The sequence below is a fragment of the Pipistrellus hanaki genome, assembly GCF_964339955.1.
Source record: "Pipistrellus hanaki genome assembly, chromosome: 5".
NCBI classification, from domain to species: Eukaryota; Metazoa; Chordata; class Mammalia; order Chiroptera; family Vespertilionidae; genus Pipistrellus; species Pipistrellus hanaki.
In genome coordinates this window covers 72,553,185-72,574,269 of record NC_140507.1, presented here as the reverse complement: position 1 = coordinate 72,574,269, position 21,085 = coordinate 72,553,185, and the positions used below count along the sequence as shown (strand labels likewise).

General features: G+C 43.6%; 1 protein-coding gene and 1 pseudogene across 2 annotated transcripts in view; one reads left to right on the top strand and one right to left on the bottom strand.

Annotated features, from left to right (window-relative positions):
- CREB3L3 (cAMP responsive element binding protein 3 like 3) overlaps positions 1-21,003 on the bottom strand; it is a 37,144-nt gene extending 16,141 nt beyond the window's left edge. The window contains exons 1-3 of the mRNA XM_084883614.1: positions 20,747-21,003; positions 18,292-18,368; positions 2,848-2,922 (exon numbers count right to left, since the gene is read on the bottom strand). The gene's annotated coding sequence lies outside the window, so the exon portion shown is untranslated. The remainder of the gene's footprint in view (positions 1-2,847; positions 2,923-18,291; positions 18,369-20,746) is intronic.
- On the top strand, positions 6,344-8,267 carry LOC311623337 (ferritin light chain-like; annotated as a pseudogene). Its single transcript, XR_014797056.1, has 2 exons — positions 6,344-6,833; positions 8,028-8,267. The product of XR_014797056.1 is annotated as a ferritin light chain-like (transcript).
- Positions 21,004-21,085: the final 82 nt, after the last annotated feature.

The following is a 21,085-nucleotide window of genomic DNA, read 5'->3' as shown; positions in this document are numbered from 1 at the left end:
CATTCCGGTGACCACTATTTACTGAGCACCTACTGTGTGCCAGTGTTGGGGACACAGCAGGGAACATAAATATCCCCACTCCCTCTCCCAGTGGAGCTTATTGGGGGAGATGGATGCTAAATAATATCATTTAGGCATCAGCAAGAAAATAAGTAATATTAAGAGACCATGTATAGAAATAAAGCAGGGCCCAGCCAGTGCGGTTCAGTGGTTGAGCATTGACCCATGAACCAAGAAGTCACCAGTTTGATTCCAGTTAGGCACATGCCTGGGTTGTGGGCTCGATCCCCAGTAGGGGGGCATGTAGGGGGCGACTGACCAATGATTCTCTCTCATCACATTCTCTCTCCCTCTTCCTTCCTCTTTGAAATCAATAAAAATATACATTTAAAAAATATTTAAAAAAAAAAAAAAGAAAACAGGAAAGAGAGATGGAGAGTGTGGGGTGACTTGTAATTTTATATAAGGTGGTCAGGAGGGAATGTGGAAAGAGTGTTGGGAGCAGAGAGCACTCGTGTAAAGGCCCTGAGGTAGGAGGAATGCAAGGAGGTGCAGGGGGTTGGAGCAGAGTGAGCAAAGGGAAGTAAGGAAGGGGGCTGAGGGCTTTGCTCCCCTCAGGTAAAAAGGCTGATGGTCAGTCCTGTGAGGGCTCTAGAAGTTTCTAGAAGGGGCTGTGTGGGACATGTGTGTGGACAGGGTTCAAAGGCCTGGGTATCAGGATACTGGTGTGTGTGTGTGTGTGTGTGTGTGTGTGTGTTTTAATCCTCACCCAAGGATATTTTTCTATTGATTTTTAGAGTGGAAGAGAGAGGGAAAGACAGAGCGGAACACTGATATGAGAGGAACACATCAATTGGTTGCCTCCTGCACACGCCCTGACCAGGGCTCAGGCTGGGGAGGAGTCTGCAGCTGAGGTACTTGAGCTTTGACAGGAATCAAACCCCGGGATCCTTAGGTCCGCAGGCCGAGGCTCAATCCCCTGAGCCAGACTGACGAGGGCAGGACACTGCTCTCTAAGCCTGCTGTTCAGGGCTCAGTCTTCGCTTCACACAGCAAGGTGGCCCCCAGCTCCAGAAGAAGGAGTGGCCCCTGGGCAGTGTCCCATGAAGGCCTTGGGTCCCCCATGCATCTCCCATCCCCACCCCTCCTCCATGTCTGCCACCATCTCCTCCTGGTGATTGCTTTATGGCTGGTGGGTCCAAGGTCGAAGCAGACCTCTCACCAGCCAGAGGAGGGCTCTGCGGGCTTCAGGTGTGATCATCTCACCGTCCTTCCTGTTGCGGGGGAGAAGACAGAAAGGGTGTCAACCTGGGCCTCTGGGAAGGTGCCCAGAGGTGGGGTGGTAGGCATCTCTGGGTCTCCAGGCACTGAGTGGCTCCTGGCTGCTAAAATAAAGTGACACAGACTGAGCGGCCGAAACAACAGAAATGTATTATCTCTCCGTTCTGGAGGTTGGAAGTCCAAGATCAAGGTGTGGGCAGGGCTGGTTCCTGCTGATACCTCTCTCCTTGGCTTGTACATGCCGTCTTCTCCCCGTGTCTCTGTGTTCACATTTTCTCCTCCTATAAGGACACCAGTCACATGGATCAGGGCCCACCGTAATGACCTCATTTTAACTGGCTACATCTGTTAAGATGGTATTTCCAAATCCTGTCACATTCTGTGGTCCTGGGGGTTAGGATTTCAACCCACACCTTTCCCAAGCTGTTACACAACCCCACCCTGGGGGTCTTGGCTCAGCGGTCACCTCCAAAGTCACCCCAACCCCAGTCACTCCGGCGTACATCTTCTAGGGCTCTGTTTACTAATCCACGTTATCTGCTTACACCGGGGAGCAGGAACCTGTCTGCTTGGGTCACTGGTGCCCCCCCTGAATAGGATCCCCTACCAACTTCAACAGACTTGGGGAATGAACCTCACATTCAATGTGCACAGTAGACCCCAAGAGCAATGGGCCTGCTCGAGGCCAGGTTCAAATGTCAGCCTCGCCTCATATCAGTTCATACATTTCCTATCTTGTGCAGAATTACTTTGCAAAGAAACCAACATCCTGTCTTCAGCTCAGCCAACACACTGGCTGTGATACCACGAAGTCACTCCTCCCCACTGAGACTCTGTTTTCCTGTCTGTGAAATGTGACCGTTGATCTAAAGGTTATAAGAAGGTGACACATGGGATTAATGTTTAATCCCAGGGGAAATCTGATCAGGAGTGGTGCTCGACTGAGTCACGGGCCAGGCTGTGTACATATGAGGAGAGGCCCTCACCCCATGTGCGCGAGGCTGGCCGAGCTGAGCTCAGGCGGCACCCAGCCTTGGTACTTCGCCCCGAGATTTCTCGGCCGGAACGTCCGTCCGGCACCAGCGGAAGGCCTCTGAATGCTCGAATCTCCACCAGAATCTCCAGGTCACAGAATGCCAGTGAGGTCACCTGCCTGGAATAGGACTACCCTCAGAAGAACTTAGTAGCATTTATTTTCACATTGCATGTCTTTGTACAGTTACCTTTTATTTTTTTAAAATATATTTTATTGATTTTTTACAGAGAGGAAGAGAGAGTTAGAAACATCGATGAGAGAGAATCATCGATCAGCTGTCTCTTGCACACCCCCTACTGGGGACTTGCCTGCAACCAAGGTACATGCCCTTGACTGGGATTGAACCTGGGACCTTTCAGTCCGCAGGCCGACACTCTACCCACTGAGCCAAACCGGTTCTGGCTGTACAGTTACCTTCTATTTGGGGTATCTGATACTGGTCTCAATTTACCATTATAAAGTGGTTTTCTAAAATAAATGTGTCAAAGGAATAAAGCGAAGTTGTCAATAAAGGGGAAGATGGGACTAACCTTTTTCTTCAACAAATTTCTCTTTAAAGGAAACAGTGTGACACCAGGACAAATTGAAAGAACAGCACCAGCCACCTAAAACAGAGGCGAGGGGGAAGAAACGACATTATTACATTCTAGGCAGCTACTGTTGCCTGCAGAAGGTTCTGGACTAGGTGACTCTGTTAAAACAAAATTAGCAAATAAGTGTTTAAGACACATCAGTACCCAGGTGAGGGCTTTTTTATTTAATCAGAAGGTTTAAAAGAGGATTGACAAGGAAGCAATTTCTTAACTTTCATCAGTTTCTTTTTATATGCAATTTTTTACGTGCAAGGATGCATGGAGAACTCACTTTGTGCAGTGAATCCTCTCACCACCTCACTCTTTGGGACTTTTTTCTCAAAGAAAAATAGTGCCATTCCTCCTAGGCCCACCTTCCAGGTCTAATAAAAACCAGAGCTAGGCCCAGCAGGTGTGGCTCAGTGGTTGAGTTCTGACCTAAGAACCAGGAGGTCACGGTTCGATTCCTGGTCAGGGCTCGATCCCAGTGGAGGGGTGGGGCGGGTGCAGGAGGAAGACAATCAATGACTCTCATCATTGATTCTTCTATCTTTCCTTCTTCCTTCCTCTCTGAAATCAATAAAAATATACTTTTTAAAACACACAGCTAGTATTTATTGATCACTCACTCTGCCAGGCACTGGCTAAGCATGTGCATCCTCCCAAACCCCCAGGGAGTGGGGGTTTTGTCATAACCGCTTTATAGATGAGGACACGAGGCTCAGAGAAGACCTGTCTCTTGCCCAAGGTGGGAAGCAGTGATGCCGAAATTCAAAGCTGGGCTATAAAGCCAGCCTGGCCCCTGGGTGGCAGTGCTTATGGCAACACCAGGCAGGAGGTTCTGGGCTCTGCCATGCCATCAAGCACAGAGGGGACAGCATAGCTACAACTCTCTGGGTTCAACCCAAGCCCCGCTCCTTGCAAGCTCTGTGACCTTGAGCAAGTGACTTGGCCTCTTTGTGCCTCAGCTTCCCCTTCTCCAAAATGAGGATAATAGTAAAGATCTAATAAGCTCCTACCTGTAAGCACTGGCGTACCAAAGATGCAGTGATAACAGGAGTTATCAATGAAGGGGGGTACTGTCTTTTGAAAATTCAAAAAAGAGAATAAACCCTATTTTATTAGTTGCTTTTCTATTATCGCTGTGTATAGGCAATTCTGAATCATGTCAGTAATAAAATACTCTCCCCCTAAAAAGTCTGTTATTGGTATAAACCAGAGGTCAACAAACTTTTTCTGTCAAGAGCCAGAGAGTAAATATTCTCAGCTGTGCAGGCCGGACGGGGACCGGCAGCTGGCAGACAATTCATGAATGCGGAGTGTGGTTGTGTGCCAGTCACCTTGAGATGTGGATGCTGAAATCCAAATCTTCTTTACTTTGCACATGTTGTGAAATATTATTCTCCTTTTGATTTTTTCCTCCAACCAGTTAAAAAAAAATCCTTAGTTCCTACAAAAATAGACATTGGGCTGGGTTTGGCCAGCAAGCCCTGGTTTGTCAGCAATGTCCAATCTTTTTCATCTCATGGCACACATAAATACTAAAATTCTGTGGCATGCCATAAATATATTATGTTTTTGCTAATCTGACAAAAAAAATAAGTAAGTATAATTTATAATTTTCTTCGTTTTGTTAATCCTCACTAGTGGATATTTTTTCCATTGCATTTTAGAGAGTGTGGAAGGGAGGGAAGGAAGGAGAGTAAAAGAGAGAAAGAGAGAGAGAGGGAGAGAGAGGAACATTGATGTGAGAGAGACACATCGACTGGTTGCCTCCATGCACATGCCTGACCAGGAGTGGGGAGCGAACCCACAAGTCGAGTACATGCCCTTGACCAGGAATCAAACCCAAGACCATTTGGTATGAGGACCAACACTCCAACTACTGAGCTATTGTTGTGCTGGCTGTTGTCATTTATTTTTTTTGACAATCTAAGGGAAAAGAGATCAGTGCCCCTGACTAAATAGGCAAGCACTGCATGTTTTAAAAATTGCTGTGGCACACTGGTTGAAAATCGCTGGTGTAAACAATCGCTGTGGTTACTGCCGATGTTTAGTAAGCCGTGAATGAGCACAGTCTTATGAATTATCCTTTAATAAGCATTGTATTCTACAGGGAAGTGAGTTTTGAGGACTCTTTATTAGACATTTGGACACACAGTGGCTACATATGCTCATTTTGAGAATTAATTCTTAACAATTCAGAATCCTTAGAGTTCTCTTTGGGCACAGTTCATGTCACACATTCTGTTTAAGCAGTAGATTCTAAATAAACAATGATGGCCCTGTGATTTCAAATGCAAAAAAATTGAGTTTGAGCAATTTCACGTCCTTTATTCTGTCTGATCACTTGAAGAATCCATCCGTATTTGCAATTTTAAACAAGGAGCCAACTGTAAATTATATCATTTTTATTTGGTAAGCTCAAATCTTAATTCAAACACAAAATTTCTTTCCTGGATTTGAGCCACATCTTTTATTTTTAAATATGTTTTATTAATTTTAGAAAAGGAGGGGGAGAAAGAAACATCAATGTGAGAGAGAAACACCTATTGATTGTCTCTTGCATGCACCCTGACCAGGAACTGAACCCAAAACCTGGGTATGTGCCTTGACCAGGAATCAAACCGGTGACCTTTTAGTGCATGAAATGATGCTCAACCAACTGAGTCACAGAGGCCAGGGCTGAGCCATATCTTTTTATATTTTATTTTATTTTAAATATATTTTATTGATTGTTCACAGAGAGGAAAGGAGAGGGATAGTTAGAAACAACAATGAGAGAGAAACATTGATCAGCTGCCTCCTGCACACTCCCTACTGAGGATGTGCCCACAACCAAAGTATATACACTTGACCGGAATCGAACCTGGGACCCTTCAGTCTGCAGCCAATGCTCTCTATCCACTAAGCCAAACCAGTCAAGACTTAGCCATATTTTTTAAATGGAAATGTCTTCTTTAAACTGTTATTTATTTATTTACTAAATTGTCATGTTATTATTCATTACTGTAACAGACTAGTATGTAAAGACAAGTTTTGCTCCAAAAATATTAATTAATGGAGCCCTGGTTGGTGTGGCTCAGTTGGTTGGAGCACCATCCCATATACCGAAAGGTCAAGGGTTTGATTCCTGGTCAGGTTGTGTGTTCAATCCCCAGTTGGGCCCTGTGCGGAAGGCAAACAATCATGCTTCTTTCTCGTATCAATGTTTCTCTTCCTTCCTCTCTCTAAAATTAATTTAAAGTGTTTTAAAAATCAATTCAGAAACAGTGCCCTCCGCAGTCCTGGCTCTGTCTCTTGCTTCAACAATGTTTGGATGGAACAGACCCAGGGATGCCTGTTCTTCCAGCCTCTGACCACCTCCATCATCTTTTCCATCACCAGCTTCAGAACCACCTCCGAGATCAGCCAACACCCCTTCTTTTCTACCTTAACTCATTGCCAAACTGCCATGAGCTCCCACATTCGTCAGAACGATTCCACTGAGGTGGAGGCTGCCGTTAACCGCCTGGCCACCCTGCACCCGCGGGCCTCCTCCCCTCCCTCCCTCTGGGTGCTATTTTGACCACAAGGATGTGGCTCTGGAGGGCGTGGGCCACTTCTTCCTCAAGTTGGTGAAGAAGCAGCACGAGGGCTCCGAGCATCTCTTAAAGATGCAAACCAGCGCCAAGGCCGCGTTCTCTTCCAGGACAGGCTGAAGCCTCCCAAGATGAGTGGGCAAAGCTCAGGATGCCCTGGAAGCTGCCGTGGCCTTGCAGAGGAGTCCGAACCAGGTCCTTTTGGAGCTGCGGGCCCTGGGTTCTGCCACGCAGACCCTCCCTCATCTCTGTCACTTCCTGGGGAACCACTTCCTGGATGAGGAGGTGAAACTCATCAAGAAGATGGGCGACTGCGTGATAAACCTCCGCAGACTGGCCAGCCCCCAGGCCGGGCTGGGCTGGGTGAGTATCTCTTCCAGAGGCTCACCCTCAAGCACGACCAGGAGCCTTTGGAGCCCAGAGGCCTTTGAGGGGCCCCTCTGCATTCCCCCGGGGTCTGGCTTCTGTCTGAGCCTCTCCCCAAAACCACCAGCCATTCTTTTAACCACCCTGAACCCTCTCCCTTGCTTTGGACCAAAAGGAAACACTAAAGCTTTTTGCAGAAAAAAAGAAAATTATTTCTTTAAATTAAATAGTAGAATTAAACAGTATTCATTCATTACTTTTTTTCTTGACTGGTCAGTGAAATCTATTTCTGTATGTTATTGGCATGATTATATATGTGATGTCCAATAAAGAAAATTTTAATTCACTCTATTTCTTCTTTGGCAATAATTATGTATTGCTTTTCATAATCATCACTGAAACTTCCTGTCTTATAGAGGAGAAGGTGTTAAAAAAAAAAAAAAAAAAAAAAAGATCTACTCTGGGTATTAAATGAGCTATAGAGTCCACTGAATTTAAGCATTTAATACCTGATACCTAGTAAGTGTCAAACAAAATTTTATTATCACTGATGCTCCATTGATAAGCTATACCTGAGAGCAAAGAGCAGTTTTTGCATTTTTAATGGTTAAAAATAAAGAAAAAATTATTTTGTGACACAGGAAAATTACATGAAATTCAAATTTCAGTCTCCTAAAATAAAATTTCACTGGCATGAAGCCAGGCCTATTTGTGGACATGTAGTCATGGCTGTTTTAGAACTAGAAGCACAAAGCTGACCAATCGTGACAGAGAAAGTATTTGCTATAAGAAAAAAGTTTGCAACCCAACTGGTGTGGCTCAGGGGTTGAGTGTCGACCTATGAACTAGGAGGTCACTGTTTGATAACTGGTCAGGGCACTTGCAGGGGGTTGTGGGCTCCATCCCCAGTGGGGGGCGTGCAGGAAGCAGCCAATCAATGATTCTCTCTTATCATTGATGTTTCTCTCTCTCCCTCTCCCTTCCTCTCTAAAATAAAAAAACAAAAACATATTTTAAAAGAAAACTTTTTCAAAAGATAGTTTGCAGACACCTGCCCCAATTTGTTAACTCCTCTCTTCCAAACCTCCAACTCTGAAAGCATAGTGGGGGGCTTCTAGGTTCAAAGACAGACACCACCCTCCCTTTCTTCCCAACAAGCCTCATGGCAGACCCCCTCTCCTTCCTACACAGGGTCTGGGGCTGGGGGAGACTGGAGTTCGGTATTGGCGCCCTCTCCTGGACACCACAAGCAACTGCCTCTTCAACCTCCTTCCATGGTCTCCGGGGAAGTGGGAGTTGAATTTGATGTCTCCTCCTTGCCCTAATTCTGCCACCTGTCACCTGCCAAGGCCTCCAGGGCTTCCCCCTCCTGGGGTCAGAATCCCACTATCCCACCATGCTTACACCCTCGAAGGGTTTTCAATGAATTAAACCAAAGATGTCAACACTCTTGACCAGTGTTGTTACTTTCCAAAGCCCCTTTATATATATACCTACAACATCTTAATTTATGCTTTTTAACTGTATCTTGCTTGGATAGCATGCCATTCTTTGTTCCCCCAAGTGTTTCAACCTGCATCATTTCATTTGACACCTGCAAGGACTTGCATTTCACAGTAACGAAATAGGACAGAGTAAGTGATGCACATACCTAGACTAACAGAATTTTGGGATCAAAACAAAAGACTCAAGTATAGAGTGTGCTGGCTCTGGCTGGTAAGATACACAGCTCTGTCTAATGCCGTGTTCAGTGACATTACATGGGTAGCTTGCAATTGGCCACAGTGGGAGTATTTACACCACAGGAAACGGCAAATGCTAAAAAGTAGGGGTTTTCCTCCTCAGAACCTCTTGTTACACATTAACCAGCCCACCCAGCAGACTCAAGCTTCTTTGATCCCATCCGATTCTGCTGCAAACACCCATCTTGCTTTTGCATAGCACTTTTTGTTGTTGTTAGTCCTCACCCGATGATATTCTCCCATTGATTTTTAGAGAGAGTGGAAGGGAGGAGAAGGACACACAGAGAGAAACACTGATGTGAGAGAGACACATCAATTGGTTGCCTCCAGGGTCGAGCTTGCAATCGAGATATGTGCCCTTGACCAGAATAGAACCCAGGACCCTTCAGTCTGAGGGCTGATGCTCTATCCACTGAGCCAAACTGGCTAGAGTGGATTTATTTCTTTTATAACTGGAAATTTGTTCCTCTTAACCCCTTCACTAATTTTAGCCACTCACCCTACCCTTCCTCCCTGTGGTAACCAACAGTTTATTCTCTGTATCTGTATCTGTTTTGTTTGTTCATTTGTTTTGTTTTTTAGATTTCACATATAAGTAAAATCATACAATATTTGTCTTTGTCTGGCTTATTTCACTTAGCATAATACCCTCCAAGTCCATCCATGTTGTTGCAAATGTTAAGTCTCCACTCTTTTTTATTGCTGTGGAATATTCTAGTATATGGATGGAGCACATCTTCTTTATTCCCTCGTCTATTGATGGTTGCTTCCATATCTTGGCTATTATAAATTATGCTGCAATGAATATAGGGGGTGTATATACCATTTGGAATTAGGATTTTCGTGCCTTTGGATAAATACCCAGATGTGGAATTGTTGGCTGGTATGATATACCTAATATTAATTTTTTGAGAACCTTCATACTATTTTCCATAATGCCTGCACCAATTTACAATCCCACTAGCAGTGCACGAGGTTCCCTTTCCTCTATATCCTCACCAACAGTGTGGGTTTATTTTTTAATTTATTTACTGATAATAGCCATTCTAACAGGTGAAGTGATTTTTCATGGTGGTTTTGATTTGCATTTTCCCATGAACATGTGTTATACCCCAAATACCTTCCAATATAAATGATACCATCAGAAGTTGGCAACATATGGATGGCCAATGGGCCAAATCCAACTCATGCCTGCAGGTTAAGAGCAAATTTTACATTTTTCTTTTTTTAAAAATATATTTTATTGATATTTTATAGAGAGGAAGAGAGAGGGATAGAGAGTTAGAAACATCGATGAGGGAGAATCATCCATCAGCTGCCTCTTGCACACCCCCCACTGGGGATGTGCCCGCAACCAAGGTACATGCCCTTGACCGGAATCGAACCTGGGACCTTTCAGTCCGCAGGCCGACGCTCTATCCACTGAGCCAAACCGGTTTCGGCAAATTTAACATTTTTTCAACTGGTTGGAAAAAAACACACACGTTAAGAATATTTTCTGACCCTGGCTGGTGTGGGTCAGTGTTTGAGCATCAATCTATGAATCAGGAGGTCACCAGTTGAATTCCCAGTTAGGGCACATGCCTGGGTTGTGAGCTCAGTCCCCAGTGTGGGGCATGCTGGAGGCAGCTGAACAATGATTCTCTCTCACCATTGATGTTTCTCTCTCCCCATCTCCCTTCCTCTCTGAAATCAATAAAAATGCATATATATTTTAAAAGGGTATTTTCTGACACTGAAAATGATATAAAATTCACATTTCGGTGTCCACAAATAGTTTTATTGGCACACAGCCACACCCATATGTCTATACAGCATCTGTGGCTGTTTCTGCTACAAAGGCAGAGTCAAGGACTTGCGAAAGAGACCATCAGACCATCAAAGCTGGAAATATTTACTATCTGGTCTTTTTAAAAAATATTTTTATTGATTTCAGAGAGGAAGGGAGAGGGAGAGATAGATAGAAACATCAATGATGAGAATCATTGATCGGCTGCCTCCTGCATGCCCCCTACTGGGGATTGAGCCTGCAACCCGGTATGTGCCCTTGGCTGGAATCCAACCTGGGACCCTTCAATCCTCAGGCCCACACTCAACAGCCAGGGCACTACCTGGTTTTTTACGGAGAAAACACACCACGTCCTGCTTTAACGTCAAAGGAGAAAATCATGCTGCCAAAGCGAAAACTGAGGCCCAGAAGGTTGAAATAAATTTTTCAAGGCTCCACACCTTTGCCAAATTATTCAAACAGTAACTCCTGTGCTTCAGAGGAAACACAGCAAAGGCACTGACAAAGACCTCCATAGACTGAAGGTCACCTGAGCTATCAACCTTGAGAGAAATCTGCACACACCTATCTGGCAAGCCCAGGAGATTTTCAATTGCCCCTGTTAAAAAAAGTCATGTTCTTTCTAGATACCTTGAGTTTGGACTTTGATCAGAGTAATTAAGACATTACATTTGACTTCATCCCTTTGGGAGGCATTTTATTGGCACAGTCACAAGTTGGTGGCAAAAGCCAGTGCACGTCCGTGGAGACAAAAACAGACTCATGGTTGCTAGGGGTTGGGGGAGAGGCTGGGTTGTGGCTGCTAATAAGGATGGAGTTTCTTTCGAGAATGATGAAAACGTTCCAGAATTAGAAAGTGGTGATGGTTGCACAACCCAGTGAATAGACTAAAAACCACTGAATTGTGTACTTTTAAATGGCAGATTTTACATTTACATGATGTCTCAATAAAAAAATTAACAAGAAAACAAACATCTGTTTATTACCAAATATTAGTGCTATGACATAAATGAATAGGAAAGCAAAAAATAATTCCCATCTACTACCCTCCTCTCCCCTAGTCAAATTCCTTTCATTTTCTACTTTTCCTCCCTGGAAGGAGGGGTAGGGGGAAGAGGAGGGATGGAGAGAGAGAGAGGAAACATTGATGTGAGAGAGACACACCCATTGGTTGCCTCCCACATGCACCCCGACCAGGCCAGGAATCAAACCTGCAATCCAAGTACATGTCCTTGACTAGGCATTGAACCTTTAAACCCTGTAGTACACACACCAATGCTCCAACCACTAAGCAACACTGGCTAAGCTGTTTTTGTTAATTTTTGCTAAACTCTTATTACCATGGCCAACCTTTGGTTGCAAATAAGGTAACAAATGTCTGACATGAATGTTAGCAATATTTTTTTTTTGCAATATTTTCATTTGCATTAATAAGTGACATGACAGTGAAGACATATGTTGGAATTTCACTTGTTCATCAATAATATATCTTCTTTGATGTATCAGATAAAACTTTTAAGTACTGGAAATATTTCCCCATTTTTCTGTGCTATTCACAATCTAACAACTGTAGACACTATGACACATTTTAGAATTATTAACTTTTATCCATCATTTTTTAAAGCCTAAACCAGAGGTTGGTATGCTATAGCCTTCCACTTGTTTGTACAAATAAAGTTTTATTGGCCCAGAGCCACACCATTTGGTTAGTATTTTCTGGGGCTGTTGAGTAGTTACAATAGAGAGCCTACAAAGCAGAAAAAATTTACTATCTGATCCTTTACCAAAAATTATTTTTTTTGACCTTGCCCTGGCTGGGCAGTTCAGTTGGCTAGAGCATCGGCCCCATATGCCAATCTGTGGTCAGGGCACATACAAGAAACAACCAATGAATGCATGGGTAAATAAAACAAGTAAATGTTTCTTTCTTTCTCTCTCTCTCTCTCTCTCTCTCTCTCTCTCTCTCTCTCTCTCCCCTCTCTCTCTCTCTCCCCCCTCCTTTCCCCCTCACTTCCTCTCTCTCTATAATCATTCAATAAATAAAAAATAAAGAGCTTCTCTCGTTTAAAAAAAATTTTTTTGACCCTTGATCTAGGCCAGTGGTCGGCAAACTCATTAGTCAACAGAGTCAAATATCAACAGTACAATGACTGAAATTTCTTTTGAGAGCCAAATTTTTTAAACATAAACTTCTTCTAACGCCAATTCTTCAAAATAGTCTTGCCCAGGCTGTGGTATTTTGTGGAAGAGCCACACTCAAGGGGCCAAAGAGCCGCATGTGGCTCGCAAGCCGCAGTTTGCCAACCGCGGATCTAGGAAATCAAAAACACAGTAAGTCAATCCCCATTTGTAACATTTGCCAATTTCCATGGTGTAAATGCCTCCAACATGGCCCATTTTAGCTGCCAGTGTGATGTCAATAATACAAAGTTGAAAGATATGCAGTAAATAGCTCATCATCATACACTGTTTCCACCAAACAGATACAATAACAAAAATAGCAAAAACAGATGAGAATTAAATTAAAAGCTTGCATAATGAAGGATTCAGCTGTATTTAGTACATTCACAATGTTTTGTGACCATCAGCTCTATCGAACATTGTCATTGCCCCAAAGGAAACCCAGTACCAATTAACTGTTCCTCTTCCCTCTCCCCCAGCTCCCAGAACCCACCATTCTGCTTTCTGTCTCTATGGATTTGACTTCTCTAGGGACCACCTGTAAAGGGAATCATGGGAATAGTCCCTTTGTGACTGCTTTATTTCACTGGGCATGTCCTCAGGCTCATCCACGTGATAGCAGCTGTCAGAATAGCCTTCCTTTTAAAGGCTGATAATACTCTGGATGGACATCTTGTTCGTCCACTCATCTGCTGATGGGTGCTTGGTTTGTTCCCACCTTTTGGCTACTGTGAACTATGCTGCTACACATATGAGTGTGTAAGTATCAGTTTGAGTCTTTGCTTTCAGTTCTCTTAGATGTATACTCAGAAGTAGAATTACTGGGTAGAATGGTAGTTCTGTGTAATTTTTTGAGGAACTGCCATATTGTCCTTGTTTGTTTGCCTCGGGTGGCCCTGGGCGGCTGGGGGCCTGAGGAGACGGGCACTCCGAAGCACGCGCATGGAGCGGCCAGATGTGCCAGGTGCCCCCCGCAGGGCTGAGAGGAATGGGCACCGCCATCTTTGTGAGGGCATGACAGTCAATTAGTATAGACAGTCAATTTTTTATAAAAAGTTGTAAAAAATAATACAGAAATTCACCTGTACCCTTCATGCAGCTTTCCCAAAGATAATATCCTATAGAGCTAGAGGAAATACCCAAACCAGAGAATTCACACTGCTACCACAGACATTATTGATTCCACCAGCTTTTACATGCACTCATTCTTTTGTAATGTGTACAGGACCATAGAAATGGGTCACATGTTGAGATTCAGTCACCACCACCATAATCAGAATACAGAACATTTCCATCACCTCAAAGAAAATTCCTTGCCCTAGCCGGTTTGGCTCAGTGGATGGAGTGTCGGCCTGTGGACTGAAGGATTCCCAGATTCAATTCCGGTCAAGGACACTTCCCGGTTGCCAGCTCCATCCCCAGTAGGGGATGTGCAGGAGGCAGCTGATAAATGATTCTCATCATTGATGTTTCTACCTCTCTTTCCCTCCCTTCCTCTCTGAAATAAATAAAAATATATTTAAAAATTAAAAAAAAGAAAATTCCTCATAGCCATAACCTTCCCCAAGTCCTGACACCTGGCAATCTCTGTTCTTTATAATTTTGTCATTCGAAGAACGCCAGGCACACTCTCTTCTTCAGGGAGCACGACCATGGCATTGCCCCACAGGCACGTGAAAAAAGAGAAAAAGAGGATGTCATAACAGGAACCCAGTTACTATGTTCTTTGAGACTGTCTTCTTTCACATGGCCTTTGAACTTCACCTAAGTCGGTGCATGTATCCCACAGTTTGTTCCTTTTTATTACTGAACTAGAGGCCTGGTGCATGGAAATTCATGCTTGGGGGGGGGGGGGCTCTGCCCTGCCTGTCCCCTCTCACAGCCCAGGAGCCCTCAGGGGTGGGAGGCAACCCAGCCATCAGGGGAAGGTGATTTATTACCTGTATATGGTACGGTAGTACAGTAGTTGTCAACACAAACCAGACAAGCTGTGAATCCTACAGTATCAAGAATTTACTCATTTATTCAATGACAATCATGTCATCATCTTCTGGAACATCATCATAACAATCCAATTCCTGAATTTCCTGGTGAATTTCTTGTGACTCCATTTCTTTCAGAATCAGTGGACCAAATCTCTCATGTTTAGCAATAGCATTCTGAGACAGAGCCTGAGGGGGCCTTATTTTCGGGGGGATGCCTTATATTTCACTCAGAAGGAAACCTGTAAGTAGGTCTTATTTTCAGAGGATGTCTTATTTTTGGGGAAACATGGTAGTATCCCATTATGTGAAATTAACCCACAATTTGTTTATGATTTAACCCAGTGAAGGACATTTGGGTTGCTTCCAGCTTGGGGCCAATTATAAACAAAGTTTTATGAACACTCATGTTCAGGTGTTTGTGTGAATCTACAAGTTCATTTTTCTTGGGTAAATACGCAGGAGTGGGATGTCTGGGTCATGTGGTAAGCGTGTACTTAACTTCCTAAGAAACTGCCAGGTCTTTTTTGGGGGGTGGGGGGCCATTTTGTATTCCCACCAGCGACTTAAGAGTCCCAGTTGCTTAGCATCATTGCTGGCACTTGGTATTGTCAGCATTAAATTTTTTAAATATGTTTTATTGACTTTTTCAGAGAGGAAGGGAGAGGGAGAAAGAGTTAGAAACATCAATGAGAGAGAAACATTGATCAGCTGCCTCCTGCATACTCCCTACTGGGTATGTATCCGCAACCAAGATACATGCCCTTGACTGGAAACGAACCTGGGACCCTTGAGTCCGCAGGCCGACGCTCTATCCACTGAGCCAAACCTCTCTCCACTGAGTTAAACCGGTTAGGGCAGCATTTTAAATTTTATTTCAAACCTTGCATTTCCCCAGTGGCTAATGATATTGAGCCATTTTCATTGTATACAAATGGTGTCAGAGAGTCTTCTCTGTTCCTAAGGCTTTTTTTTTTTTTTTAAATATATTTTATTTGTTTATTTGTTTATTTATTTTTTAAATATATTTTATTGATTTTTACAGAGAGGAAGGGAGAGAGATAGAGAGCCAGAAACGTCGATGAGAGAGAAACATCGACCAGCTGCCTCCTGCACACCCCCTACCGGGGATGTGCCCGCAACCAATGTACATGCCCCTGACCGGAATCGAACCCGGGACCTTTCAGTCCGCAGACCGACGCTCTACCACTGAGCCAAACCGGTTTCAGCAAGTTCCAAAAGCTTTTTATGATATTGTTGTTTGTGAGCCTTCTGCTGCTTAGTATCTCTTTGTGAGACTATACTAAGAAATAATTTCCCGTGGATGGATATTTGGGTCCTTTCCGGACGTGTGCCATCAAGAATATTCATGTGCGTGTCTCCTGGTCATACAAAGGGAGGAGTTTCCTAGGTTAATGCCTAAGAGAACTCCCGGGCCAGGAGTTTTCCAGAGAATGGGAAACTGCTTCCCAAAGGGTGGGGTCAGCCGTTCTTCCAGTTAATCCATCGCACAGGGGAGAGAATGAAGTTCAGGTGCGTGTGGAGAAAGTGTGTGCACATAGTAATACCAGATTCTGCCCAAACAAGATAAATAGCACCTTGGATTGAATTTATCAGCAAAGCTATTAGAAATTTATTTCCTGGGGGTGGGGAGAGTGATTAAGAGCCACCCAAGTCTCTGGGACCATGGAACGGACGTACTAAGAATGTGACTGGAAGCAATGATAAGGAGAGATATGTAACAGGGAGAAGTTACAGAGCGATATGTGCTCACTAATAAAGATAGCATAGGAGATGGAGGGCGTGCGTTTGTACTGTACCCTCCATAATCAAACCTCGTGTTCTATCACAAGTGCTGAGAAACAGGCAATTAGCTGGAAATGTATCTCCCCACGGACAGGAACACCCATATTTACTCCAGTAGCATTTATTGTGACGTTTCAACTCTAACAAGCTGGAGAGGAAGACAGATCCAACCTCTTCATGCCCACAAAATATTCATAACTAGTAAAAAAGGCAAAATGAGGCCTAGCTGGTTTGGGTCAGCCGATAGAGCCTACAGATAAAGGGTTCTGGGTTCGATTCTGGTCAAGGGCACTATTTTGAGTCTATTTTGAAGAAGTGGCATTAAAAGAAGTTTAAGTTTAAGCTGAAACCGGTTTGGCTCAGTGGATAGAGGGTCTGAAAGGTCCCAGGTTCGATTCCGGTCAGGGGCATGTACCTTGGTTGCGGGCACATCCCCAGTAGGGGGTGTGCAATAGGCAGCTGATCGATGATTCTCTCTCATCGATGTTTCTAACTCTCTATCCCTCTCCCTTCCTCTCTGTAAAAAATCAATAAAAATATATTTTAAAAAAAAGAAGTTTAAGGTTAAAAAAATTGGCTCTCAAAAGAAATTTCAATCGTTGTACTGTTGATATTTGGCTCTGTTGACTAATGAGTTTGCCAACCACTGTCCTAGCTCATAGATGTCTGTTGTTAACATTCTTTCTAATTCCATGATAATCAGCTGTGGTGAAAATATTTACACCACAATAATGGTGCAATGTGGCTCTGGCTGGGTAGCTCAGTTTGTTAGAGTGTTGTCCCAATAAGCCAAGGTTTGGGGTTCGATCCCTGTCAGGGCACATACAAGAAGCAACCAATGAATGCATAGATGGGTGGAACAACAGGTCAATGTGTCTCCCCACCCTCATTTCTAAGGCCCGCTGTTAAACATTTACCAGCACACTATTGCTAGGTGGGGCGAGGGAATTATTAACTGAATAGGGCACGGAAGAAACTCTGGAGCGATGTAAATGTTCTCCGTATTGTTTACAGGAATGGTCACATGGGTACGTACCATGGTAAAACCTCAGGAAATTGAACACTCAGTTTCATTATATGTAAGCTATAGACAAATTTTTAAAAGGATTATAGGCATATATAGCCTAAAATAAAATATGCTAGCGAGATCAATTTGCAGAACAGGAAGAAGATGAAAATGCCCTGAGCTGGGAAAGGTCATGGCATCATCTGAGGCCAAGAGAGCATTCTCCTGAATTCTGGGCGAGTGGAAGCAGTGTGATGCAAAACTAAAAAGGCCCACATTGTAGAAGTCAGGCATGTCTGCGAGTAGTTTTAATCAGGGTTATGGTTACATTTTTGCATTTTTAGAGCATTGTTACATTTTGCAATTACGTATATATTTTTAAAAATATTTTTATTGATTTCAGAGAGTAAGGGAGAGAGAGACACACACACACACACATCAATGATTAAGAGAGAATCATCGACCAGCTGCCTCCTGCATGACCCCCAGTGGGATCAAACCTGCAACCCCGGCATGTGCCCCAAGCAGAATTCCAACAGTGACCTGCTGGTTCATAGGTCGATGCTCGATCACTGAGTTACTGCTGGCTGGGCTGCAATTATGCATATCTCATATCTTTTAAACATTGTATCTCTGATGCCCAGCACTGCCTCTAGCACATAAAGAGCATTGCAAATTAACTGTTAAAAGAACTGAGGGGCAGCCAGACATGAAGTGGGCAGGACTGAGCCAGAGAGACCAGGGGACCTGGGCTGGACCCCGGAAGACAAATGCTGACTGAGCCTTTCCCTCTGTTTCTTCCCACGTGGTTTCCAAAGGTACGCCCCACCACAAAATGTACACCGGTGCTCAAAGACATGACAAAGAGAAAAGCAATGTGGTGAATTTTACATAAAGTCAACGTTTCCCCCTTTCAATGACCGTCCTTGATTCAGTGCCACGTACTTACATCTTTAGAAGAGTTAGTGTTAAAATAACATTTCTCATAACATGGTGCGGCCACTGTGGAAAACAGCATAGTGGTTCCTTAAAAAAAAAAAAAAAAAAAAAAAAAAAATCATATATAGAATTACCATTCAATCCAGCTATTCCATTTCTAGGAAGATGCCCAAAAGAACTGAAAGCAAAGCTATTTTATACCCATCATTTTTATACCCATCATTTTTATCCCCATTATCAAAGCATTATTCACAAGAGCCAAAAGGTGGGAATATTCAAACGTCTACCAACGGATGAACCAACAAAATGGGGTCCATCATACAATGGAATATTATTCAGCCTTAAAAAGAAAGGCTATTCTGACACCTGCTACAACTATGGATGAACCTTAAAGACCTTATGCTGAGTGAAATCAGCCAGACACAACAGGACAAATACTGTGTGATTCCAGTTATTGGGTCGGCAGCTAAGTAATTGCGGGTTTCACACATATATGGCTTCAGTTGAATTTTTAGGTTTGCAGACGCAGTACAAATGTAAAACACATTTTGTTATTTGATAGTTGGCTATTCAGCTGTTAATCAGTAAAAAAAGTTTTTTGATCTGTTTTGTAGTTTTCGTTTGGCGTTCGTTGAAAAATGGAAAATCAAAAGGAACATTTTCGTCATATTTTGCTTTTTTATTTCCGCAAAGGGAAAAACGCATCGCAAGCTCATAAAAAGTTATGTGCTGTTTATGGTGACGAAGCCTTAAAAGAACGGCAGTGTCAAAATTGGTTTGCCAAATTTCGTTCTGGTGATTTTTCACTCAAAGATGAAAAACGCTCTGGTCGTCCAGTTGAAGTTGATGACGCCCTAATCAAAGCAATAATCAATTCGGACTGTCACAGTACAACACGTGAGATTGCAGAGAAGCTTCATGTATCACATACATGCATTGAAAATCACTTAAAACAACTTGGCTATGTTCAAAAACTCGATACATGGGTTCCTCACGAACTGAAAGAATCACAGTTAACGCAATGCATTAGCAGCTGCGATTTGCTAAAGAAACGTAATGAAAATGATTCATTTTTAAAACGACTGATAACTGGCGTTGAAAAATGGGTTGTTTACAACAATATCAAGTGGAAAAGATCGTGGAGCAGGCCAGGTGAACCAACTCAAACAACATCAAAAGCTGATATTCATGAAAAGAAGGTTTTGTTATCAGTTTGGTGGGATTACAAAGGAATTGTCTACTTTGAACTCTTACCACCCAACCGAACGATCAATTCTGATGTCTACATTGAATAACTAACGAAATTAAACAATGCAGTTGAAGAAAAGCGGCCCGAATTGACAAATCAAAAAGGTGTTGTATTCCATCATGACAATGCAAGGCCACACACATCTTTGGTCACTCGGCAAAAATTAATGGAGCTTGGTTGGGATGTTTTGCCACATCCACCATATAGTCCTGACCTTGCACCATCTGATTACTTTTTGTTTCGATCTTTACAAAACTCCTTGAATGGTAAAAATTTCAATAATGATGATGATGTCAAATCGTACCTGATTCAGTTTTTTGCTAATAAAAACCAGAAGTTTTTTGAACGTGGGATTATGATGCTGCCTGAAAGATGGCAAAAGATCATTGATCAAAATGGGCAATACATTACAGAATAAAGTTATTTAGTTCCATGAAAAAATTGTCTTTGATTTTCTTTAAAAAATCCGCAATTACTTAGTTGCCGACCCAATATATGATGTCCCTAGAGGAGTCAGATTTATAGAGACAGAAGGTGGGAACCAGGGGCTGGGGGAGGAGGAATTAGTGTTCAATGGGGACAGTTTCACTGTGGGAAGATGGAAAAGTTCTGGAGGTGGATGATGGTGATGTTGAACAACAATGTGAATGCACTTAATGTCACTGAACTGTACACTTAAAAATGGTTTTTAAAAAGGTACATTTGTGCTATCATCAACAAGTCAACAAACAAGTTCTGGAGAGGATGTGGAGAAAAAGGAACCCTCAAGCCCTAACCAATTTGGCTCAGTGAATAGAGCATCGACCTGTGGACTCAAAGGTCCCAGGTTCGATTCCGGTCAAGGGCACATGTCCAGGTTGTGGGCTAGTACAAAGCAGCTGATCATTAATTCTCCCTCATCATTGATGTTTCTCTCTCTCTCCCTCTTCCTTCCTCTCTGAAATCAATAAAAAAATATTTTTATATAAATATATTTTAAAAAAGAATAGATCCAGAGACAAATGGTAGGGGAAAAGTTAGGGAGGAGTGGGAGGGAAGATAGAGAGCAACCCAAGGACTGGACACAGGCACTGGGGGGCGAGAGGGGGGGCCTTGCCCGTGGTGGGAAAGGGTGTCAATTGGGGGAAAAGGAGACATATGTAAAACCTTAGACAATAAATTAATTTTTAAAAGGCACATTTGTATATTTAACACAATAAAAATATTTTTAAAACACCTTTCTTCCACAAAGGATGGGGTTATGCGTTGGTGGGGGCTTGCGTCCATAATTGGCAAAAAAGACGTCAGGTGAAAAAAGAAAAGACTTCAGGTGGCTATGGGTCCGTCTCCCACAACTTGTGGAGGTTTCAGCGGCTGCCGTGGTTCCAATCCGGCAGCCACGGCGGAGGTGCGGGCCTCTCCCCACGCACCGCCCCAGCTCCGCCCGCCCCGCGGCCCCGCCTCACCTGGCTCACCTGCGCCGGGCGCAGGCGCACCCGCGCGGGGGTGGGGCGAGGATGCGCACCCCCCATACCGCCCCACCCCCACCCCCCGCACCGCCTCGGCGGGCCCCGCC